Source organism: Ptychodera flava, chromosome 22 (assembly GCF_041260155.1).
Source record: "Ptychodera flava strain L36383 chromosome 22, AS_Pfla_20210202, whole genome shotgun sequence".
In the NCBI taxonomy this organism is placed as follows: Eukaryota; Metazoa; Hemichordata; class Enteropneusta; family Ptychoderidae; genus Ptychodera; species Ptychodera flava.
In genome coordinates, this window is record NC_091949.1 from 14558645 (window position 1) to 14585993 (window position 27349).

Sequence of the window (27349 nt, forward strand, 5' to 3'; positions counted from 1 at the left end):
TGAAATCAATGGTGACCAATCACATACCGTCAACATCAAGCAAGAGATCAACAATCTTACATTAAGTCTGTCTACCATGTCATGCAATCAATCAACCAATCAGCTAATCAATCAATCGATCGATCAAGTTATCAACCAATATCAGACAATCAGACAGTGAATGAATAAGAGAAAACATATATTAATTTAATAAATAAATAACTAAACAATTCACTGGTCCTTTAATGTGTCTGTATGTTTCCTATGTTTCTTTTCTGTTTATCATTGGGAAAAAATATCCTTACCTTGTCCTTAAACGAACAGAACTTGTAATGTAAGTTACCATGCAATAAACTTGTTGATCAACTGTACACGTAAGACAAATTCGTATCAATTGCAAGTAAGCTTCAAGCTAGTAATATCAATTGATTAGTTTCACAATCGCCACGTCGATCTCATACATTTTGTAAATCTAGCAGCTAAAACATGAGTAAATCAATCTATTTCACCTTGTAACAACTTCTATATAGTTGCCAGCAACCACAGCATTTAACACAACACATACATTTACATGGCGTGTGTATCCTCAGTTTTACTTTATAATGATGCATTTAATTTTGCTATGACAAAATACACGATTCAGACTTCTGATTTCATTGGATCGAACGGAAAGATCTAAATGGTTTGTATTTGTTTTGTTTCTTTGTTTGTGACATAATCTGATTAGATCATGCCATGAACTATTGCTCACAGTATACTACTAATCGATACCCCGAGGAGAACAGAGATATACTAGGATGTGTTTACATTTACATTGACGTCATTATAGCGGCAACACATCCATCCCAATCGTAGACGCGTTTACAGTTTAGCACATTTTAACATCTATTTAAAAATCAATGTTCCAATAATCCGCGAGACTGCGGGATTTGTCGAGGAAGTTGAACTGCTGAACGAGAGTCCAAATTACACTGGCCTAATAAGGCCAAGAAAAGTAAAAAGTTAGTTTCTCGTCCTAGAAAGTGATGCGGTGATGCGGGTTTTTTCTTCTCAATTCAATTTTTTCTTATTCTTCAACCAACAAGAACACGCAAAAACATGAAAACAACATAGGAATGCACGTAGAGATAAATGCACAGCAGTGTTGCTTAAGTATTTTTGTATAGCAAAAGTTCCGTGGTTTGACTTTTAGTTCAGCAATGCACAGTTTTGACAAATTAATGTAACAATGACATATGTACAGTTCTGAATGGAATTATAGTGTCAGTTATTTTGTTTACAGTTCTGTTTTATACAGCACTGTATTATGCACTATCGTTGCGTATTTTTGCGGGTTTTTTTTTTTCATTTTCTCATGAGCAGAAAAAAGGGTTGACACGGCGGGTCTGAATTGGTGCGCGCGAGACTGAGAAACAAACTTTTTATTTTTCTTAGCCTAAGCGCAGGAAGCGTCTTTGGTCTTGGCTGAGTTGGCGACGTCGCTCGATTTCAAGGTGACGAATCCGTCGTCTTCCCCTGGGAGGGTTGGCCTCCGAAACATTAATGATCATCACATTTCTGTACGGCTAACAAAACGTCTGTCAGCGTTGACAAGTTGTTAGCACTTTTGCCAGTCACAGGATTATGGACTTGAGTCGCATACCAATCACGACCTACGCGTGCGCAGTCAGGGGCCCTACGTATCTCGTGGCGCACACTCAGTCCCACGTGTGGATTGTCTCAGCGAACACTTGCGCTGAATTAGATTCGACATATTATTTCCCCGGTTGACTTCTTTCTTAAGGTTTGTTGGAAATCGTGCTTTCCTGTTCCACTGTTTACGAGTCTTTGAAGTCTGTAGGTCAGAAACCCAATCATGTAAGTTGAAAACTTTATTATATACACTTGTCATACTCGAATCATTGGAATTTTGACAACAGCAATGAATAACGAAATCTTGATTAAAGTCTTAAGGACCTTGCTAATCTTCATAGATTCAACCTCGAAGAACCAGTCACACTGTTTCAGAAATATGCATTTCCTCGAATATATCGGAGAAATATTTCACAATCATGCAGAGAGGTGTGTTGCATTATTAAATTGCACTCAGTAAAAAACAGAGTTTAAATGTTAAACCTTTGACAATTTCAAATATATATCTTTCATAATTCCAATTGTAATTGACAATTTCAACACATGAATGTGATTTTCTTTGAATTTGATTGCAACTAAAATTCGCAACATACCTAATTGGAAAAGGACAACTACCGTCAGCAAAAGCTCCTATGGATCCCCAAGATTGGTTTAGCACAATAGAAATTACAAATTACCTCAAAAGAGGGATAAATCTGCAGTAAGTGTTTATCCTCTGCCTTTGAACAAGCATTGTATCTCCCGCTGTCGGTCAATATTTTCCTAATTTAGCACACGCGCACATTTCTCGGCATGCATAGACGGCTTCACATAGTACACGATCATCTATAACAGTACTTGTGTGACTGTGGGCATGTTAACGACCGAGCTGAGCGCCAGCTTGCTTTCTTGAGCGAACAGATTCAACAAACTTTTCCAACAATTACTGTGATTCAGTTCTTACCTTAATACAAATAGCGAGAGGAACCCATGCATGCATCGTTAGCGGACATTTCAAATTCGAAAATTTTACCCTGGGCTGAAGATAATCCCGACTTTTAAGACCAAAAAAAGCGTACCGTTGATTGCCCTGAGCTATTCCTGGATTTAGAAATAACACTTCATCAAACGGCGTGCAATTCGTTCCCGATGTGAATGGAGTGTTCGATACAACATAGATAACACTTCCAGGAGCGTTATTGGGAAAATAAGGATTTAGAACGAGTACATTTATGGATATCATGAGGAAATATCCTATCCATGTTTTGCATCCGGAGATCTCGAAGCAAGATACAATCTACGTCACATTTCTCAATGACTTCAATTAACTAACAGATTATTGCCGTGTGAAATATCAAACTTGCTGGCGCAAACATAATTCCTCCATAATCATCGCGAAAAGCAACCCACCTGAGGTGGGCAGAATTTGGTAGATGGGAGTAATGAGACGGGCTAAAGAAAACTTTAAAATAGCCTCAACATCAAGTATAGTGATTGAAGGAACTTCATCGCTTTAGGTCTGTCACGCAATTTTTCCAGGGAGCTTATGCTGTACATAATGATAACATTGATATGTCAGAGGCTAAATTCATATTCCTCTGCAGGTCTTGAATGTCCTGAGAAAACGTAATTTTGAAAGCCATATACTCTCCTAGTGCGATGCATTCTTGCGTCAATTACAACCAAATACAACACGATATGAACTGAAAATGCTCCCGTGTTTCAATATATATTGCAGTTGTCTATAAATTGAAACGTTTGCCACACAAGTTTGCAACTTCATCGGAACTCTTATGATCAACATCATGAACAATATTCACCAAAGATTAATTCCAAAGGTCAGTAAGTAAACAAATAATGTAATTAGCTGAAATAAAAATACTAAATTTCTTTGACTGCTGTCATTGTATTACCACTTTATATAGCAAGTGTAATCGCCTTTGGTCTAGTCCTTCAAGCTTTATATGCCAAACTGTGAAGGCTTATTAGATATGCGAATTATAAATGAGATGACAAGAAAATGCAAAATGCCTTTCACTTAAACAATGTAATTGTCCAATCAATATACATAGCAAGTCCTATAAACTTTTGTAGAGTCCTTTCAGTTTTGTTTCCTTAATTTAGAAAGTTAGTGAAGTATTAACTAACTGCTGTAAAAATGCTGATGACTTTCAGTTATATTTTACCATAGTATCCTCAACGTAGATGGCAAGTTTTGTCTACTTTGATAAATGCTCTTTGTAACAATTCTCATCAAATTTTGGGCAGTCATGACAACGTTTATCTGTTTGTTTTTCTACAAACATGAATTATGCGAATAAGTATAAAATATGCAAGCCACACCCTCCAAAAAACTAATCAGTTCTTGCCATTTGCAAACTGAATCTAAGTACCACATTTGATTCTGATCTGATCAGCCTTTCTTTAGATGTCGCGCTAACAGACAGAGACTCTCAGACAGAGAGACAGACAGACAGACAGACAGACAGACAGACAGACAGACAGACACTCTGACACAGAGAGACAGACAGACAGACATCGATACGACATTAGCTCACGTGTGTGAACACGTGAGCTAAAAAGGGACAGTGTAATATGTATGTTTGTTGCACGGAAGAGGATCTCTTCTCAGCGGTACTGTCACGAAATTCTCTTCATTTGTCAATGTTTTGAAACCGGCCTTGATTGTGTATACATACATGATCATCGCTCCAACACGCATAAATACACAACTTGTTTACGTCACTTCTTTGCTGCCCGACTCCCTTGAAACCGTCATAGTATTATCAAATTGGTAAAATATGACACTCCCACGACTTTGACGCTGGTAACATACATCTGAATGATGAACGATATCCTCCAAGCAATCGATTACGCGCATGCACCGATCTGCGTATATCGCCTGAAGACGTTACCCTATAATATTCTTTAATATACTTCCCTTATTCGACTGAGTTACAGCTAATCGAGGGGATATTCTTTGAGTGACATTGATACGCACAAACTAGTAAAAAGCCCAGATTTGATGACGTAATGCCCATGTTTTGAAGCGCTTAAATTTAATCCTGCACCAACGATGCTCGTTTGAAAATCTCCGAGACTAGAGATCGGATATTTTTACAAAGCTTTCTCATAGAGGAAATTATTCCAGCGAAATGACTCTTTTCACACGACTGCGACCTCGTTCTCCAAGAATATATTATCCAACATCTAACACAACAGCCCAAACGACAATACAGCCTGAAGTAATGTATATTATTTTCCGTCAGGCGACCAAACAACCAGCATCATAAATCTTCCTTTTCTGCACAACGGCTCCAGGTTAATAGAAACAGACTAAGTCTTCTGATTTTATCTAAACCCTATTGCGTGATTTATTGTTTTTTAGAATCTTAAGGTGCCAAAATGATTGATCCGGTAATGTGTCAAGTCGATTTTTGCTGTAACAGTTATTAAACATCAGAGCGAGCGAGCGAGCGAGCGAGAGAGAGAGAGAGAGAGAGAGAGAGAGAGAGAGAGAGAGAGAGAGAGAGAGAGAGAGAGAGAGAGAGAGAGAGATGTTTTGATTATTTCCCGATTCGGAACAAAAAAAACAACGTCAGGTCACTAGGAAATATGTTACAAATTAATTTGATGCAATAATACATTAGTATCCTTTTCATGCAAATGCGCATGTCACATTATTGAACAAAGAGAACATAATGGCTCATCAAGCAGTGCGAATATATTTGTCGCAGGATACAACGTAAAGCGTTGATTCTCTCAAAGCTCCAATTTACTTTGTAATCTTAAAATTAAGGACTGACGATGAAGGATATACTGCAAACATTTGTTGTTCTGACTTCATAATACTTGCCTGTAATAGCATTAATAACAATCCTGTTTGATCATTATTCTGTTACTGAAGTCTTTATTTGACGATATGTTTTCATGTTCTCAGCAATTTTGCAAATGCTAGTCCACCTTTCGGGCGAAAAACATCATTAATAACCACCTTTTGCCTTGTTAATTAATATTGCCAGAAGCAGGGTAATGCGTCATCTTTGTGGCCTGATTTGTGTGCTAAGCTTATCAAAGGCTGGCCTTGGCGGATGTATATTTGAAAGCTTATATAATAAATGATATAGACGTGTAATGTTTGATTAATAATTATATGAAAGCTTATATAATAAATGGTATAGACTTGTTAGGTTTGATTAAAAATTAAGCCTTCATCATTATGTGCAATGCCAAATTTGGAAATGTTAAGCATAAGTAAGGTTCACAATTTTAATATTTTTAAGGTGTAAACAAAATCGACTCATGAATGAGCATAGAATAATAGTATCGTCTTACCCGAAAGGTATTAATAAGTATTGCATAAGTATAATAATCAAAATTTTGTGAGTGATTGGCAAAGGTAATTATGCTGCATCTCAGGGGAGTGCACTATGTGTGTTAGACATATGACTGGTAACAGGCTCTGTTCCATGACATTTAAGTGTACTTAATGTAAAAAAAGGGGTTCCGCGGTGACTTTCGACAGTGCCAAGGGCATTACGTTATCGCAATTGTGACCCACATCACACTGGAAACATTACGTAATTATGTAAATTATGCAATTCAGAGAAATGTGGGGTTTCCCTAAACACCGGAGTTATTTAAAATAACAGATTTAACTTATAGCGAATCGGGCACAGACTCGAATAGATTCTGTGTAGATCCTCCAAATGTTAAGAAATAGTAATTCAAATTATTTACAAATATTGCCCTGTGTATGATTATGACTGATATTATTTATGTTTATGTTTGCTAGTTGACAGAAACTAGGTTGCTGTCCCTGATTTTAAAGACAACCAGCATTTTCTCGAAATGACTAACAAGAGTTGGTCATTTTTAATTTCGAAGGATCTTGGAATCTTAAACAGTCCAACTGCGGCAAATCTAAGAAATGTAAGATACTTTAAAATACCACATCAAGAGCAGCACTGACCATTATTACAAGGACGCCAAGCCTTTTCTTGCGATACCATTCTGAACCATAGCTCTAAGGGTGAATCTCAGAACTCAAATGAAAAAAAAAACCAAGACAACGTGCATAGAACTGTGTATTGCGTTTATCCAGAGTATTTGCTTGTACACGACGATTTCAACGTCCGTTTTCCAATCACAGAACACTGCAGTAGTCTGAGTGCGGCATTATATTTCGGGTTAGCCCGTAAGAATTTCATACAGGCAATACTGACAATCTAATTTTTGTATAATCCATATCAGTCAGCGTCCAGTGCCCCAATTTAAATGAAAGATGCGTCCAAAAAGAATCGTTCACAATGTGACTTACACCCTGTGTATGTTCAATGCCAAAAAAAGAGACTTTATCTCCTAAGGGACCGTTCAGTTTTTACGGCTGGGGGGCGGCAAACTCCAGGGGGGGGTCATCATAATTTTGGAATCCGCAAAGGGGGGGGGGGTCATCGCTTTTTCACTGGTAGGAAAGGGGGGTCACCACATTTTCAAAAACATAATACCAACAATAAAGTTCACTTTATGCCATGGCCAGGATCGACCCTCTTTACCGGCGGGCCGCCTTCGGCGGCCCACTACAATAAATATACATTATGTATTACCCATGACCCTCTTAACGGGCAGACGCCTTTGGCGGCCCACTCCAATTAGGTTTACTTCATGCAATGGCCATGATCCGACCCTCTTTACCGGTGGGCCGCCTGCGACGGCCCACTACAATAAATTGACTTTATGTAATACCCCACGGCAATCTTACTGTAAAATTCCCAATTGAAGCCGCGGCTTGTATTAGAAACATTTCTGAGGGACCCCCTGGGATCACGCACTGAATAATGGTAATGGCCGCGCGCCTTCAGCGGCCCTGTCCAGTAAAGTCTACTTTATGCAATAGCCATGATCGACCCTCTTTACCTGCGGGCCACCTTTGGTGGCCCACTAGAATAAAGTTGACTTTACGTAATGGCCCATGACCCTCTTAACCGGAGGGCTGCCTTTGGCGAACCACTCCAATAAAGTTTACTTTATACAATGTCCATGGACATGAGTTGTCTATGGAAATGAAGTTAAAAATTGCCTTACAGTCGTCCTAATTAACAGACGTTTCAATGGATGTAGCTGAGAAGTTTGTGCACTGGCATCTCTGCTACAAGAATAAAGTGCGCCGCGTACCGGAGTTCAAATCCAAACCATGCGGGTAAATTTGACATATGGGTTTTGGTTATTTTTCAGGGGGGGGGTCATCAATTTTTTTCGTCTGACAAAGGGGGGGTCATCTTTTTTTCACAAAAAAATGCAGGGGGGGGGGTTCTATATTTTTTTGAACACCGGCGACAAGATTTTGCCGCCCCCCCCCCCCAGGCCGTAAAAACTGAACGCTCCCTAACTCAAATCGTAGAAAATGTGGCTGAGGTCTCGATTGCCAGGGTCTTAACACTCATGTGGCACGTAGCGGTCATTTGCAAAATCTCGGTTTATCGATCGTTACTCTATTTCCCGCGAAAACGTCACCATTTCGCTGTGAATCAGCCGGGGACTTGTATATGCAAGATGTATTCTACTAACTGTCGCCTCTGCGATGGAATGCGTCTCCCAGTACAGTGGCACACAGCCCTTCTGAGGTACCTAAGTGAGATAGTTGGCATTCCATGGCGGCGTTACGGCAACCAACAGGCAGAAAACCTCCACGTTTTAGGGGAACAGTAAAAATATTTGTACTTGTTAATAGACTGTGCAAATTGCGGAGTGAAAACAAATTCGCGGAGCCCCGGCTCAGTAACATACCTATCTTGGGGAATCAACCATTACGCTCGACGGGATGGTTTAAATAAGCATTATACTGGACATGTGTATTAGGAATGTTCTTTCTATTAGAGGCAAACCTTGATATTACATATTGACACCGTCCAACAAACATGGCTTTGAAGTGTTTTCACTTTAGCTCCAAACTTAAGACTATACATGTGAATTCATGAAAATGACAAAGGTAACAAGCGCGATCAATTATAATTTGAGAGAGAGAGAGAGAGAGAGAGAGAGAGAGAGAGAGAGAGAGAGAGAGAGAGATTTTGAAGGTTTGTGATGAAACATTACTAACTCGAAGAGTTAAGTGGAAGCCTTTATTATCACCGACCAAAGTTTCAGTACATCACCATGTCGATCGTTCCCTTCGACTTCCGTGCATTTACATGTCAAGAGAAAACTTCGCCGTAAAATATTGCTCACTCCGACCTCTACACGACCCCGACATGAAGTTTTTAATCAGGGCATTTGGGGTCACGCATATTGTTTTTATCCCTGCTGTGCGCCAGTGGGTTCACTAATGATAAGACGGGATTTAATGCCGGTAAACCTTTATAACAGGCCTGCAACTGGCATACTCTTTAGTAATAGAAGAAGAACTTTTAATCTTCGTCTTTACTGAGGTCATTTTATGACGAATGAGACTTATGAAGACGTTATACAGAGCTGTGGTCACGTGGTATAAATTTTAACCATGCGTTTCATTTTTTTGTAAGTTTGTCTATCTGTATGTCTGTTTTACGTATGTGGCAGCTTTGAAACCGGCTGTTTTGAGCGATTTCACCAGCTTTAAAAACATTACAAACATCATTAAAGGCCAATAAATGTACTATCAGGCATCTCGTGAGTGAAAGCCATATTATAGATCACCATGCACCATTACAGACTAAAATTTCTAAAGGCTAAGGCAATCAGGTCTTGATCCATGCACTGTACGCTTCGTCCCTTTGTACTTCGAAAACGTTATTGTTTACTAACATACGGCCGCAACACCATCTAAATTCCCCCTTTGTTGGTATGACAACACAGTAATAAAGGCTCCCTCAACAAATAAAGCCGGCCGCTTTTGTCCAGAAACAACCCTCGTAGACAATCTGCATATTAATGTGTCATGAACAAACAAAAGAAGCCTTCGACCTTGCGTGCCCACGTCGTAGCTTCCAATTCAGTCTGCAAAAATTGTTTTCGTGTATCATTTTTGTCAATTTGGTTTGTCGCATACGTTTGTTGACCTTTCCATCTGTTTGAACAGCTGAGACGGATAAGTATCATGATTCCTGACATCGTCAAATATATAATGCAAATGAGTTAACTAATGTGTTAACGAATCGCCAACGTCAATGTAAAAGAATGGCAAAGTTGCATTTCACACTCATCATAGCATTTAAATGATAAATTAACATTTCAATGACATATTTAAATAATAATAATTTTTTTTGTTTCAAATGCCAAACATATTTTCTTATATTATTCCCCAAAGCATGTTTAGATACTCTGTATTCAACTCAAGTTGTCAACACGGCCTGTGAATGTGCAGACTACATTGTTATATTGAGAAGTCTTGGCCGGATCAGAATTCATTTTAAACGTACAGGCTATGTGTTGACAAACTGAATAGTTGCTGTTTCAACATTCTCTGGGTAGTAGAATAAAGCTCGCAAATGACAGACAAAACAGCTAAAGTGAAAAAATCATCAAGCGTTTAGTTCATGATTTGTTAAGGCGAAGGTATAGTATGCACCTCGAAAGTGAAAGACTTAAACTTTTGCTCAAACTTTCCTCAAGGAATATTTCAACCACTCTCTTTCAAAATTAAGCATAAAAATCGCGCCAAATTTTCATACTAGAGATACAAATTACCAAAGATTTACCGATAGTTGAAATTCAAAATGGCCGCCATCACTGTGTTAATTCTATGGGGAAAACTAAAATTTTCGATTTTCGGAAAACTAAGACGGTGAAAAGTTTTCTTACACCAAGAGATTTAAAATGAACCCCAAAAAGTGGTAGATCTGAAAGGAATTGTAAAAGTTTGAGAGTCTTAATATCTGTCCCTGAGGCGCGTTCTACCTTAAATTCCATGCTGCACAGACAATCACAAGACATATACTCTGTCTTTTTGAAGTGAAGAGACTGTGACTTAGTGTATTCTACACAGAACACAGGCGAAGCCGAAATGCGCAGTACTGTCGACCTGGTTGCTTAGCGAAATGGGGATGAATCAACAAACCGACTTGTTTACCTATTGTGTATTTGTACCAATTTGTTTTACATTGTCACTGCAGAACCCAACAACACTTTCTTGTAAGCGATTAGCCCATCGGCCAATTTCCCAAAATGCATTGAGTAGAAAGATTGCCGTAACTTGCTGCAATTCCATACAGCGAGTTCATGAGTAGTATTACAGCTCGCCGATGTTCAGATAATACAAGCGTCTTGCTGGCTATAATTTCCCCAAGCGGGGAAAAGTAGCATTACTGATGATATCTTACAAAAGTCGTTCAATTGCACATACTCTATAAAGTTAAGCGTCGGTGGTGGAGGGACTGTAGTACAACGATACAAAATGTGTTTGCGAGTCACAACAAAAATTGCACTTCGCAACTGTTGGCTGTCAAAAGCATTAATCAATGATCTTTTTAATCCAATTTACAGCTTAGATGCTTTTCCAACTGTGACAAGGTTCTGATTTTTTCATTACGATTTATACAGCGTCTGCAGTATAGCACGAGCTTTCCATCACAGTCCGAGCGATCATTAACGAAATTAAATCGTGAAAAAGGGGCCTTGAGCGATGTTGCAGTGATTGAGCTATGTCTTCATGTTTCTAGACTTGTTATCGAGCTAGTGTTCGCCTCCTAGTAGAGCTAATGTGTGAGTTTTGCCACCAAAAGCAATACAATTTACTGTCTGAGGCCACTGTCCGTGTTCGGTACGGTGGTTACAAATCACAATACATCGATACATGTAAGATATTATTAAGTTCGCCTGCTTTCTACACCACGCCGAGATGAAAAAGAAGGAGTGTTTGTGCCTCGACCTTGGGAGCCGTGTTGACCTCAATGCATTGTGGGATTGATTTATTGCCAATAAGCGTTCAGATAGTTGGTAGCAACGTACGGCGATGTAGGGTTCTTGCCGGCGCTATTGTGTGGACTCTGAATTGCTGAATACGCTCGGTTGGTTAACGAGCGTATCGTTAATTTTACTCGAAGTCAGTCTGTTGCCAAGCATTTCTTCCCCACGTTAGGGAGTATGAGTAACGGTGAACAAGGTGCTTCAGCCAAGCGGACAGCGGCTGTTATCTCCAGGCAGACAACTTTGGTAAAATATATTTTCCTGTTTAAAGGCGTAAGCACAGCTGTTTGAAGAATACTTTCACCGAAGATTTACGCCACTTCAAGTGAGTTTAAGTTACGCTACACTTGAACACTTCTTTTTATCGACTGTTGAGATGTCTCTTTGTGTGAACACTGTTAGTTTTTACGGTCACATCTCGACGGCAGACGAGCTGACCAGATAACAAAAAGTAGGCATGCGCTGTCACTATAAGACCGTTGTAAGTGATTGCTTTTCTAGTGAAGCCGTAAAGTGCGTTGTACTACAAGTCTCAATTGTCGCTTGGGTGTACAGTTACCGTTATTACTCTGTCTTGGAGTGGAGAAGTCTTGACAAGACGCGTAGGAAACCGAGGTGAGCAGCCTTTTGTGGAATTCCAGAGAAAAAGTCGAATAGGTATTGCTCTGACTTTATGGGAAAAGATAGACACATTCCTGTGTATGAAGTGCGCGCTTGTTCATTTTACAAAGTTGGCGTCCACGGATTTAAGACCGCTGCTTTGAGTGTCTCCGTTTTAAACTATCACAAACATTTGTAAAATTTATCACGTTTCTTTTAAATTGCCCAGATTAAACAGATAGCATTATCAAATATGATATCGTTATCCCCTATAGTCATTATGTAGGAGTAGCAAATCTCTCGCTTGATCGCAAATTGTGATCTTTTCTACTCTGTAGAAGTCATTTTCAATCACAATGACCATGATTTTTGTTTTGCGTAATTTTAATATTTAAAGAGGCAAGCAAGTTTACTAGTACCGGCAGTGGGTTTTTTGGTGCACGAAAAGCGATCAAGTTTACGTTGTCACATTATCTGAGTATTGTTTTTAATTTTCTTGTACATGGGCCATTGCATCTTGCAGAGAGGTGTTATTTATGCTCTGTCAATCTTACCGAAATACGTCTTGTACCGGTGTAAGTAATTCTACTGACTCAATAAACTGTGAAAAACGGACTTGGAGACCAAAATCAGAAATTCATATCAAAAAGATACTTTATTGAAATTGTATAAACCTTTACCATGTCCTGCCTGTACTTTGGCGAAAATCAAGCCAGGACTCGGCAACTACAACAAAGGATGCCGGGAAATCAAAAAATCCTTGCGATGAAAGAAGAATGATGGTGTCTGCCGACACTTGAATCCTTCTCATTGACATCGAAATTGAAAAGCTGATATCCGGTAAAGTCGCCGTGCCATAAGTGTAAATTTTAACAAAAAGGAGTACTTGATATATTGTAGGTGATTAAGCACGACCCGTCGGTGTCTTAAGGGATTAGAAGTGAAAACATGAGTTGTTTGTATACTAGGGCGAGAAACCGTCACTGAAAGTTCTTTGAGCTGTAGAATATCAATGTTTTGTATGTCAAGCGAACAAAGTAATCGACATGGTCTTTGAGTATCTATTTGATTAAAATTAAATGCACAATGATGTAGAAATTGATATCATTGCCACGGCGGTACCTGAAGTGCCTTGCCTGTGAAATCCGTCCCACTTGTCGCTAGAGCTATTAGTCAGGCTCCGTTCCAATAAGGAACAGCCGTGCACTGTCGGCTCATATCGAAAGTTTACGGGCGAGAAGATACATTCTTTCAGAGGGAAGGCTTGAATGCTTACGCGGAAAACTATCTGCGCAGCCCGGCAATCCTAGAGAGTTCGGTCCGTCTCGGTGGCCATGAAAAGAGTCAATAAAAAGGCATCTCGCGGGAAGCGGGGATCCTTTCTTGCAGCGGGCAAGTGTGATAGTAGTTACTAATACGTGTTTAACTAACACACTGGCCTTATACAAAATGTATGCGAAACACATGCTCCCACTAAACGTGTACATGCGTAATTCAACCGGATGATTTGTTGGTCTCAAATCAACACGCGGAACGAGACTCTGTCGTTGCTAAGGGAATTAATGTGGGGCGCCTCCATCAGCTGTGCCCCTGTAGCTGATGCGTGTACTAATTCTAAATTCATTATTTATTGAAATTCTTATCATTACATGGGGAACATATGCTTTTGCCCGTTGGAACAAATCACCACGCACGCTAGATAGCCGCTGAGAGCTTGGCCGAATGAGTTACGTTCGCCAAGTTGACGGTATACAATGCCCGGCTTCTTCCAACCTTAGTCTTTGGTATGTGTTAGCTTTAATATAATCTTTTAAAAGAAACTTCGTGATCCGTTGGTCTTATAAGTACTTTCTATCAGTAAAGAATAGAATATAGGCTGCCGCAATGTATACAATAGCGAGGTTTGGAATAATTTGATAGCGCCGATCAAGAGATACATCACGAAGTTGCGAAAAACAGTTCATAGTTTATCCCCCGCGATCTCGATGACTTGTCATAAATTCTGACGAGTGAGTAAATATGAGCAGAACTTTAATATGTCATGACTTCTGAATCATTTGCAGCCTCGGCAAATCAGAGAAGTTATCTTGTATACATACATACATACATACATACATACATACATACATACATACATACATACATACATACATACATACATACATACATACATACATACATACATACATACATACATACAGGGAGAAAGACAGAAATACAAACGTACAGATAGGCAAAATCATTTTCAAACACAAGTATTACTAGCTTTCGAAAACACGTTCTTTACTGTGTAAGCTGGTAATCCAAATTACTATTTTTATGCCAAGTGTTTTGCACAAAATTTACGGTAACGATTACAACAGTCGAGTCATCGCTGCTGCCTGTATCTTGATCTTTATTTACTAGAGGAGAGACGTTGGCCGAATATGTAATATGCAATGGTTTCAAACACATGGGCATTTGAAAGGAATTGAGTCAGTCTACGCTGAGGTAAATATTGGTTTGTACAACAGTATAATTGATCCGCAAAGAACTCATTTTGTCGAGAGCTCCGGAAAGGGGCGCACTGCTTGAAAGCGAGACAGTAATCCAGATTTGAAAATCCACCATTTCTACACAAAACTGAAAACGTAAACTTTGTATGCATAACCTTACTGGTGACGACAGATTTCTGCTGTTTATCCGGGTCGTTACCATGTTGAAATTAGCGAGTGAGATCGGCAGATTATTTCTACAAAGATGAGCGATAAACGATTGCGTGCGAGATCTCAGTTACAGCCTCGAGAGAGTGTTTTCAGAATTGCTGTTGATCCCAGTGTGTTAACAAGAGCAGTGCATCAAGCATTGGCGATACACGTTGAATAGAATACAAATGAACTCTTACTGAGTTTGCAAAACCTGCAAATGGCATACACATGTGTAATGGCCCTCACAACATCAAATCGACGGGCAAATATGGACAATCACCCTTCAATATCCTATAATAACATCAATTTCGTAATATTGGCCCATCAAGGTTGTTCGATGATTTGGTGAAAATGCTATAATTTTAGTAAATGCCTATTCATTTGCACCCTGTGTCTTGCAAAGGTACAGTGTATATGATACAAGACATGTAAAGGTCTCAGCTTCAATTTTCAGCATTGCCGTTACTAGTTTTCACATGTTTCAATATATGACCAAAACGATTTTCGTAAATTCCAAAGTAACACTCATTACAAGTTATTGATGTTCATTTTTGTGAAAATAAATAATTACACTGTTATTCGTCAGACTAGACGATTTTTTTTATTTTTTGTACTTTTTAACAACACGTATGACACTTCGTCATTACCTTTATACATTGTCTGGTTGACAACCAATGCATCTATCATATTTGTTTACGACAAGAGAACTTCCAAAGACACTTTTATTTAGAACCAACGTGCCACAGTTTTTTACATGTCAGCCACAACGAGCTTCATAGTACCAAGATGAGCGATGCACTGACGTCACTGAGGGCCAACGTATCGCGAGTATTAAAATATAGATGATGCATTGATAAAAACATGGGTTTTGAATAGTTATCTTTAATACCATTACATTTTAGTTGAAGTTCAGAGCATTTCAATCTTTGGAGAACACATTGCGACTATGTATGTTACCATGGTTATGTATATGTCAAAGTAAATGACAGCTGTGTCAGTTTTTCGAATGTAAATTCTGCAACGGCGGTCCGGCAATCGTAAATGTGACGCTTGGTTTTTCACTCTTTCTTTTGTTTGTCTAATTTCTCGTTCATCTATGCGTTGGTTCTGGTCAACTTCATAAATCTGGATTTGGCGTTCAATCATGACGCCAACTTGAACTTCTCACCAGCCGTTGACATGAACTGAATAATTTGTACCAGTTCCTCAGGCTACAGATGTACGTGCACGTGGTAATCTGTCAACAGACATCACATCGCCAAGTTGAAATCTGACATTAATCACCAGTGTTGACATTGCAAGACATTTGTGAGATTAATACATTAGGGACCCCTTTTAGTGAACTTGCTAACTTAATAAAGGTCGACAATATGTTCAGAAACGGCGTATAACCGTTTATCACATTGTAATAAAACGTTTTTGAGGTAAACCTTAAAATATACAAACGGCGACGACGACGACGACGACGACGACGGTGACGATGATGATATTTACGATAATGATTACAATGACGTGTAAGATGATAATGATAATGATATCGTTGATACAGATAATAATAATGATAATAATGATGATATTTATATTGGTACTGCTTCTGATGATTCTTCCGATTTCGTCTAAAATAATTTGTAAAGATTGTTTTCAATAAATTTCTATAGTTTCAGAATTAAAAAATATATAGTTTCGAAGTTAAAAATTACACAGGAATGGAACCCAAATCGTTTTCTCTTACATTTTTCAGGTAAGTATGATAATTAATGCTCACCAGGCGAACCTTTTCAGTGAGATTTGAATCAAACCACCTTTATACGGTAATTCAAGTATACTTGATTTATTACACTACGACATAGGATGAAGTAACATAGATATGGTTGTTTGGTAATTTGTGTGATGCGTTGAGTAGTGTAGTTTTGCAAGTTTGTAATTGCAGTAACTATTGTGTTAGGTTTTTTGACTTCATTACGTCACTCCACTCTATATGATATGAACTCATAAGATCTAACTATCTGTCGTCACTATTTCTGTATAAAATCCTAAAAATCCTAGCATTTCATCTTTGAACATATCTTTGTGATCACCGGCCTTACCGTTGAGATTTGGAGTCTCGTTTATCACGTTATATCTTTGATCATTTTATAAAAAATGAAAATAATGAAACCCAGTCTAATGTTAATTAGTTGTAATCCCTTAACCAGTCAACTTTCAATCTCATTTGGACATAGTCATGATCACCATTTTATCAAAATGGTATCGTGAACTGGAGAAAGGGTTTCATTGCCTGTTGCACCGCTGCTATAACGATCTACCTTCGGTTGTCACAGTTAATTTTCTATTTAGGCGCTCTGCGATAATTTTTTGAATTTTTACTTTTCTTCGATTTCACTGCATATTAACAGAAAGATAACCTCCATAATATTTTCAAGTTTATCGAATAAAGCGCATGGCAACTTTCCTTGTCGTTATTAAAACACTCACTGAACATAACAGTGCCGATACCGGATGCAATGATCGTGCCTCGACATTTATCATTTATTACACTTCCTATCAAGTTTTTATATCAATCCTATAACAAATTGAGTAAAAATTTTATTCACTCTTCATTATTTTATTTAGGAAATTTCCTATATTGAAGCTTTGTACGTATAAAGTTTTCCTTGTGATCGCTTACTAGTGTTTCATTCAAATTAAGTTCCCGCCTAGAAAACATCCAATAACATCCATTAATTTTGGAGTTAGATTTACCTTAGACATGTATGTGATCGACCCTTTAGGCAGTTTTAATCTGCCAATGAGCTTATTTATTTTTCCCCTTCTATCCACTGCATTGCTAGGGCGTCTTTATCTTCATCTTCATCGAAATTTCCACAACGCTGAACCACAAAGAGAGCAAAATAAAAAGAGCAAAGCGCAGGCGAGCTCGTCCATTCTCTTTCTTGGATTAAGAAAGTTTTGGCGCCATTTTAAATTGTTCAAAATCGTTTGTTGAAGGTCTCTTCACAATTGCGTTGTTTCCTCTATATGACAGTGAAAAGAAGGAATTTTCAACTCAATTGAAAATTTTCTGAAAGTTTACAAAGGAACACATATTGTCTATGTGACAGACACGAAGACGTTCATGCGTTTTCGTCGTCTACAGTTCCTATATATGTTGGTCTAGACTTCTTCGTAAGGGCACGGTTTGTCCTACCGATACATGAAATTTCGCGCTCGTCGTTCAATTGGAAACCTTTTTGGTACATCAAAAATTAGAAGACCTTACATCGGCTATACAGACATTTTCAATAGTTCTGGGTTGCCTAAATTTTATATCAGATAATTATTCATTGTAGTGAAAGTCATAACGATTTAATATGCACCTAATACGGCGAATGAAATGCGTCTCCGAAGACCTTTATGAGTGTCGTATATCTAAAGGGATTTTATCGGAATACTTTCCTGTTTCTATTTTCCTGGCACATCATTCTTACAGCTTATTTCCGTTTGAATTTTTCACCACATACGTGCAGTCTATCTCATATATGGTAATTTGGCACTTTACGAGAAGGGGCCGTGTCATACACAAAATCACCGTCATTATAGCGATAAGATTCTTTGTCAGCGATTTCATTATTGCTCTCACAATTTTCCGAATTTCAACTTTAATCATGGAAGTGAAAGATTAATCAAATCTTCCCCATTATTCAAAATCGTTAATCCTTTCGCTACACTCTTGAGTGTATTTAAAAGAAATTGAGACAGCTTATGCTTTCGTCTGACACTAATACATGTATACTGGCATTTTGAAATTCATTCAAATTTAAATATAGGGCGTGATCATTTTCCGGGCAAAATATTCGCGTTCATTCTGGTGGCAATGATGAGTACATGGCATGTACATTTGCTGACGTCATCGCTCATTGTGTTTCGATTCAGGTCACAGAACACAAGAGAGAAGCAAATCTGATGGATGGACCATCACGGCCTCAAACAACGTTAGAACACCTCGACTGGTGATTTTGGAGTCGTTGCGAAAGAAGACCCGGATGTAATAAGGTGCGTTTTTAACACATCTACACAGCTCTCCTGATATACTTGCCCATGAAAACAGCAATTCCTGACCTTGACACAGCAGCAATAAAGCGGGCGACTCAGCTCAGAAGATTGCGAGAAAACGACTCGATCGGAATTTAACACGTTTTAAGTAGGCTGTCCGATCAATAAAATGGTTACAAATTCGATAACGCCCTGACTTAAAGAATTTCTATACACTATAAGACCCTCGAAATATGATGAGCATGCTGAATAAAGAATCACCAACACTCAAGGCTTCGAATCAAGAAACAGGCGGACATAGTTTTCTTGATTGTTTATTTTATTCTGAACTGAACACTAACAATACGGCACAAAAGATTTCACTTGAAATTTTTGTACTCTGCCAATGATAACACAAAGGTATTTTCCAAGCGTTTTACTCATAATTATTATTCTTTTACTCATGAACATATCCGGCAGCTGACACCCCAGCTGCCGGCTATAATAATAACTACGGTTGGAATTCAATATTTGTTTTCTCAAACAATTCACTTTATTTTTGCACCGTGAGTCTCTGTCAGTTTGTGTTCGCTGTTGAGGTCAAAAGTCTTGAGCACAGAAGTTTCAGGCGTAAGTGTGGGTGAACATTAATAAAAGGGAGCGGGGTGCGAGTAGGTGGAGATATCACAACATGTCTGTAATGCATACAATATAGGTATTTAAATGGCTTTGGGTCAGCTTGAGACATAGTGACAGAGGCAATAAGACGGATATTACAGATCTGAGACAGATAAGATATGAGAGAGATAGAGACAGACAGACAGATAGACAGACAGAGAGAGAGATAGAGACAGATAGATAGACAGATAGACAGACAGGCAGACAAACGGAGACTGACACTGACAGACAGACAGACAGAGTCAGACAAATGCAGGGTGACAGAGACGGGCAGTGGCGAAAGAGGAAGAATATTGGACAGAGCCATAAATGGAAAAGGATTGAAAAAGAAAACAAGTGACAGAACGAAAGACAGACAGACACCATCATAAGTGCTGAATTTGACACCGATTAAAAGACTGAATAAGGATAGATACGCCTACAGAAACCGAACAAAGAGGAAACGTCAATGAATAGCGTGATTAATGGCAGGACGGATATGAAGATAGACGAGTTAATAAGTTCTTTCTGTGACACATAATTAGTAAACCGGTAGACAATTACGGAATGAGGAGGAGGTCGTGAAAGAGGGGGACACACACACATATCAGGATGAGGAAGGTTCATTTTAGGGGTTGTAAAGTAACAGTTTCAAGCTCGTGCGCGCGCGTGCGAGTAATATCAATAATGGCACATGTATCACCGTCGAACGTAGCACGTCAGACACCGAATACGGGAAAATTTTGCTGATTTTACAATAAAAAATGGCGGCTGACTCGCAGCGTGTTTGCTTGTTATATCTGATTGGTCGATTGTCACTATTCACAGCAACTTAGGGAGTTTATTTGTATTGTTTTAATTATATTGGTAAGATTCAGCCAACCAATAGGATAACAGCTTCGAAATCGCTGCAAGTCGCCCCAAAATGGCAATTATTACGAGTCAGACGTCATGTAGTGAACGCCCGATAAGAACTGCGATGATCTAATCGTACAACCGAAGGTTTTGGTTGTATTTTATGTACAAAGTTTTGCCACTGAAAATAACACACTACATCGTAAGCAACGTCTCCACAAAATCATTTTCAACGCCGTAAATGAGCTGTGTACTTGACGCATATCAAAATAATTGCCGGTGCAGGTCAAAGGCTTAAAGACGACGTGACCTTAATGACCAAAGGTCACTCAAAATTAATCACTCCCCAGGGATGTCATTTTGACTTTGCGACAAACAAAGAATTCCTCTAAGGATGAAGTATTACCTGTTTATTCATATATTATGAGCCGCTATATGAAATACAAGCTGTTTCCTTGCACGAACTAATAATGCACATCAAATGATTATATTTCTGATCGCTGAGGATTATATCAATCGTGAAAGGTAACAATTAAAAATTATCGAAAAAGGTGAATAATGTTTTAAATACAAGATACTCACAGAGTATGATTGTAGTGCCCTTGATGTACGTTAAAAGTACGAGAAGTGTAATTATATTCATCTTTCTTGCCAAAGAGAATAATAACAGGATATTAATTATAACTTTGCAGTTTTGAAGTAGAATTCTTTAAGTAGGCTTGGATTTTATCGCTATGGTACAGTATTATCATGGGTAGGTGATAGTTGGTCGCTGAAGTCTGTTTTATGTTGTTCTGAACTTTTGGTAATCTTCGGCTTCCAACAATCACGACCGCATCTCGACTTCCAGAACAAAAATATACACATGTCAATTACAATGAATTTCAGGACGACCAGTTAAAGGATACCGGGGGAGCATTATTTGATTCCCAGTAAAGTCTTAGCGCATCCATGTTAGGCCTGCAAACGATACCATAATGTGGCATGACATTAAATCACATTGCTCTGTATGTTTTCAATTAAGCGTTTAACGGCCATCGTGAACACCCCTGGACGCCTGATCACCTATACACGACATTAAATATTGTGATTTACAGACATAGGCTATCCAACTTCAAGTGCTGCCATGTATTGCACGGCCTTACATAGAAGTCTCCATCAATGGCAATCACAAACTGCCAATCACATATCGTTAAGGCTCACGTGTCATCTTAATCACTCATAAACATTCAATAAAGTGAAGAACACTGATATTTTGTGAGAACGCTTTACGAGGCCATGAATAGAAGAGCTTCCTTTCTGGCTAGCACGTAAAAACTGCCATATACGAGAGGAGGACACCATTGCGAGTGGTTTATATCGTTTTATTGTCAAACTGCGCGGCGACATCAGTTTCAAATCATAGAACTTCTGCTGTTATCGTAATCTTTCAAGATCGCATGCACTGGTTGGGTGTTAAGTTGTCGACTAAGCTATGTGTTGAGTATTATGTGTTGCTACCAATATTTACTTATCTATAAGTTGAAAAATTCCACGTATGAAAAATATGCTGCTTGTTCAACGCAGAACATTAAAACCCAGGACAAATGCTACCACTCAGGGACAACGCGCACTTTCTTCTAAACGATTGTCTTGTTACAAATAATCGATTAAATGTTGCTCGTTATTCCAATCCTTAAATTATTGTTCTTTATTCCAATTTTTCTATCAAAGAGCATACTTTTACTATACGCAAAGAATACTTCAAAGCTGCTACGTTGGAAAGCTGTCAAGCAAATGTTTAAATAATAACACATGCAAGCAATACAAGGTCAAGATCGTGATTTGTTGACAGCCCAAGGGATAGTACCATGACGATGATGACCAGGCCAACTTGAAAGGCAAGGGTATCATCAACATTACCGTCATAACACTAATACTACGACGTCAGGCAATAAATCATGCTCTTACCCTTGCTAGTGTGTTTATTATTAATTTTATTACACAGAAAAAACACTTTTGTTTTCGAAACTTTGCGTAAAATGTAGTTAAGTGTCGAGACTTGCCACGGCGAAACGTTCCATTCCTTGCTCGGTCGAAATGCGTCATGAAGATAAAGGACAACTAAAAATAACGTCTTAAAATTGGGACAATGTTGTTTAAGCTATTCTCTTAAAATATACCTAATGTAGCCTAATTCAAGTCGAGCTGACATCATGCACTTTTTCGAAGCCATTGCTATACACAGTGAATGTACGCCATGATGTGGTATTTTCAGTGTAGAAACGATGAGCGATATATTCCAGAACGCGGTAGCGGGCTACATCAGCGCGCGCAACAGGGCTATGTCAGCTAAGCTATGGTTTATCACTTTTTTGTTCTTTATCACCTTAGTGATGCTCAGCCAATCACAGTAACTTGATAATACGTGAGGTGCAATAACAACTGTATTGCAATGACCATTCGCTAAGCCACCGAACTGTTTATTTTAACAAATACATGCAGTGCAATGGTATCTGAGTCAAAATAGATGCAGATTGCGATGGTTGGCAAAGACATTACAAATAGCGAAAATCGTTGTAGTAGTCTAAGTAAAATAAATGATATATACGTAAACATTCTCAGTCTATCCTAGATTTCAAAACCAATTTGGAAAATTTTGTCAAGAGTAAACACGCCTCGATATTTCTCGTACCGTTTATTTTGCTAAAGTCAAATCAATGCTTACCTGTACTGCCGATATGGTAAGGAAGCAACCCGGTTTATGTGCTCCCATAGAAAGAATATAGTCCCCCAACACGGGATGTATAGAGGGCTCATCGATGCATTTCCGGCGTTCCACGTCATACTTATGTCGATTTTGATTAAGTTAGACAACAGCCGTGGCTCTCGAAGGCACTGCGGGCGAGGATCGGAATTCCTACGGGTAAACGAGCAATAAAGGTGAGCTGCTACAATATAATTTGCGCGTCAGATAAACTGACAAATAAGCCATTACATAATGAAGAGGAGTCGGAATTCGATGCATCTCAGTCTTCTGCAGAGATCTCATCTTTTAGTGTCTGTGTCACGGAGCGACACGATAATGGCGCAAGAGATCTTAAGGGGATACAATTCTTGCTTGATGGGTTAAAAGTCTAGCCAGGACTTCTCTCGAGGCCTCCTCAGGGCTTACACATTATCAAATAAAGCACTTTACCTGCAGCATAAACACTATTTCACTTTTCTTGAAAATTGACAAAAGGGAGGTCTTTTGACATCATTTTTTTCATCTTAGCGAAGAAAAGGTTAATTTTCCTCCTTTTTATTCACTGATATCTCCTGACTTAAAGTTGCAAATTTTACGAAACTTCAATACTGTTATTCTTCTATGCAGCGTATGAAACAGGAAAACTCATTCAATGGTCTATTTTTACGACATCTACCGTTTTCGACTGAAAATGTTTGAGTCCCTGTAAACAGCACAGCTACCAAATATGCTGTCGAAGGCTGTGACCGGGCAGGACTATTGAGTCAAAATGTAACCTTACAATCGGAAGTTTCTTTAATTGTTGTAATAGCACAAATTCATTTCATGAAACTGAATCAAACTGAATATTTTCATAATGCTTGTTTCTGGTGATTTCTTCAAATAAAAACTACTAGGTGCAAATAGCTAATGTAACACCTGAAATACAGTGGACCAAATCTTACTTCCGGTTTGCAAATTAATTATCTAAGGGTACCATCATAATGACCTTGATAGACATTTATAACCTACGAAACCCTATGGTAATTGCTTTGTCATACAGCAAACCGTTAAACAACAACTCATCAGGCTTTGTCTATTTCTTGTCAGTTATTTGACCATGAAACTTGACTCCAGTCCTGTCAATATTGTGGCGACCGTCTTACATGAAATACTGTGATTTCAAATATGATTCGAGGCTTGATATTAAGTTTCAAACATGATGAAGCTTTCATTTTTATTTGTTTAATTCAGAAGACGAATGATGAACAAGAGTTTGTTTCTTCCTTTGAAATGTACACTGAGGTATGTCAGCTGCATTGTCCAGCTTGGTGGCGCACTTATTCGCAAGGCCCCGCGCGGACATCAATGACTGACACACATCAACACGTGTGACCGTGTTCCTTTAAAATGGGACCCATAAATACTAGTATTGTGAAGGTCATTTGTTTCTGTGAAAGACTGAAGTCACTCGTGTAGCTTACAGTGACCCAAACGGCAAAGTCTGTGCCCGAAAGTAGATACCGATATTTCTCGGAAATTCGGCAGTTGGCAGTTTTCACATTTTGCGTTTCCCAGAATATTTTGACTTTAATTGCATGGCACAAACCGACAGCTCAGTTACTGCTGTGATATTTTAATTATGGCAACTAAATATGACTGTCGCTCTTGACGAACGAGAGTGACGACAGTAACGACAGCGACAAACTGCAGAGCCTTGAGGTTCAGCCTGTGAACCATCATATAGTCGTGTAGCTGTACATATCATTTAGGCCATAAACTGAGAAAAGTATGCCAATAACTCGTCAAATGTTTGCACTAGCACATTTCTGATGTTTTAACACTCTTTTTTGGCTAGAATAGCGGCCCTTAACAGTGTAGGATTGGCAAAAATATATCAAACTTTATGATTATGGAAAGCCTAGACAGTTGGAGCGCTAGCACAGGATTATTGTAAGCAATAGTTCAAATGACGGAAATGGTGGATTGGTTCGTACGTTAAAGCCAGTGCATCTACTATCGTCTTCAGATATAATTGACTTGTTCATGCGACAACTCAGAATTATCAAGATGGGACGTTGATAATGATAATGATGATGATGACGACGACGATGTCTGTGATAGTGATGGCGTCGACGATAAGCCTGATGGTATTATGGTGGTGGCGACGATTGTGATGAACAGTAAGTTTATGCTCAGATAAAATAAAAATGTTGATGTGGAATGAGAAATGGTAGCATTATTCAAGTGAATTATTGTCAACAGACTGAGTAATAAACCGGACAGAGTGTAAGTGTTAACATGGCGGCCTCTACCGAATTATGATTCATCGTACCTCAGAACGGGATACCCAAGACTGTTGGAATCATTTGGTTACTCAATCCAAGAATAATTGTTCCTTGAAGAGAAGGATATGGTTGATCACAAAGACACTCTTTACAAGGCATACCAGGGCATTTCCATGGTAATAAATAATTTATTCTGTCCACGTGATGGAATGGAGCCTGTCTAGATGAGTTTAGCTATGGCATAGGAAAATTCATTCTGGAGTCTCTTTTAATGCACGGTAGCGGCACAAAACGTAATCGCAGGCCTGGGGGTAGACTCTATACTGTCACATTCCAGCCCTGATTAGGTCTTAAAACAGACGAATACAACACACGCCGCACGCTAATAAACTTAGAAATAGTTTGGGTATGGCTGCAATAAGACGGTGAAGTTAACCGTGCTTCTCCTCGGGATGATGTAGAACAGACTTTCACCAACGTTCACGCACGGACAATAGCCCCAGTGCGCGGTGGCAGATCGGTTTTATTTAAACAGACAGAACTGTAACGACCATCGGTTTGGAAGATGATAATCGACTTTAATTCGGCTATAGTTTCAAGAAAAGTTTACACAGAGTTACGGCGATTTCGGATATACACGGGTAACACACAAATAGGCATGCACACATTCACACCCTGTATGTATACTTGAAGCTAAAATATAATGACTAACGTCATCAGTTTTCAAGTATCACATCTATAACATGTATCCTTGCGATGTGTGTCGATTTCTAAGAAAGTTTTGAGAAACTAGAGGGTATGCAGAATACGAATAAAGTTACAATATATATATGTAAAATGAGGGATCGGTTAATATACTTTGCTGTCAGGGATTTCCTCAGGGTACATCCGCGCAATCCTCAGAGGCGGCAATATTGGTAATGTGTACTACGACCAGACAGTATGCGTTGCGTGTGTGGAATCGTTTGAAAACCCCATTGAGTACGAATGTCTCGTTAAGAGTACGATTATTTGCCGATACGTATCTTATTCTACATCCCCGCCATGTCGTATGAATGAGCTTCATGTACAGTAGTCAATGTCATGTTCTGTACGCACACCAAGTGAGAAAGATTTGCAAAATGCTCCTCAAGTGGAAGAACCAAGCAACAAACGTAAATTGCAGACCATGAACATTGACGGAAACTCTTTCACCTGTCTAATTGAGAGACAATCCAGCGGAAGTCCCAACTTCAAGATTAGGTTGGTTATTAAAAACGATAAATTTTACACCGTTGTGCACCTGTCAGATGAAAATAGGACAGGCACAATTTGCCTACAGTTGCAGCTCCCAAAAGTAATTACTCGGCGTAATGAGGACTGCTCTGTTTCAATTATCTTATCTTATCTCATCACAACAGACATATTTTTAAGTTATTTTAAAGAGAGAGACTCGAAACGTTCCTCCAGTGGACGTCCCCTCCCCCTTCAACGGCAGTAATGGTCGATTTTGCACGATAAAGACCATCACAGTTACTATGGTACAGTGTAGTCATTCAGAAACTATTCCGTATAATACAAAAAGATAATGCTCACTTCCTTGAATATCGCCAATTAGTGCATTATTCTATAACAAGATATAAAAGAAGAATTAAAAACTAAACAATTTGCCTCCCTAAATTCTGGTACATAACCGCTCTCGAGATAAGACAAAATTGCTGTGGGATGCATGGCCAGCAATATGGTAGATTAACCGTTGCTATTGACCAATCCTATTGAAGTGAAACTGTTCAGAAAGATGTGGGTTTTGATACGATAGAATGCAACACAATGACGAGTAAAAAAGTGTTAGTTTGCGTGTTTGGATGCCATATTGAGAATGTCAGGGTGCTTTGGAGTGCCTTTATCGTGTCTCTCTTCGCTTTGAGATGCCCCAGTGATTGGATAAAATGCCCTACAATTGAACGTGATGATAACGCCTATCTCTACTTTTGAATGGGACGTATTTTTTTTACTTCAACGTAACTGTTGCATCTAAAAATGACAAGACACAGTCCATCGGTGAGATCTCTACGTGCGTTTGATAAGGTGAC

At 38.8% G+C, this 27349-nt stretch overlaps 1 protein-coding gene across 2 annotated transcripts in view; it reads left to right on the top strand.

The window, feature by feature from the left end:
* The first annotated feature begins 11477 nt into the window (after positions 1 to 11477).
* The window catches only part of LOC139122754 (substance-P receptor-like), a 93725-nt gene continuing 77853 nt past the window's right edge, over positions 11478 to 27349 (top strand). The window contains exons 1-2 of one of the 2 annotated variants that reach the window (XM_070688446.1): positions 11478 to 11797; positions 18672 to 18791. The gene's annotated coding sequence lies outside the window, so the exon portion shown is untranslated. The remainder of the gene's footprint in view (positions 11798 to 18671; positions 18792 to 27349) is intronic. The other variant, XM_070688444.1, reaches the window with a different exon arrangement.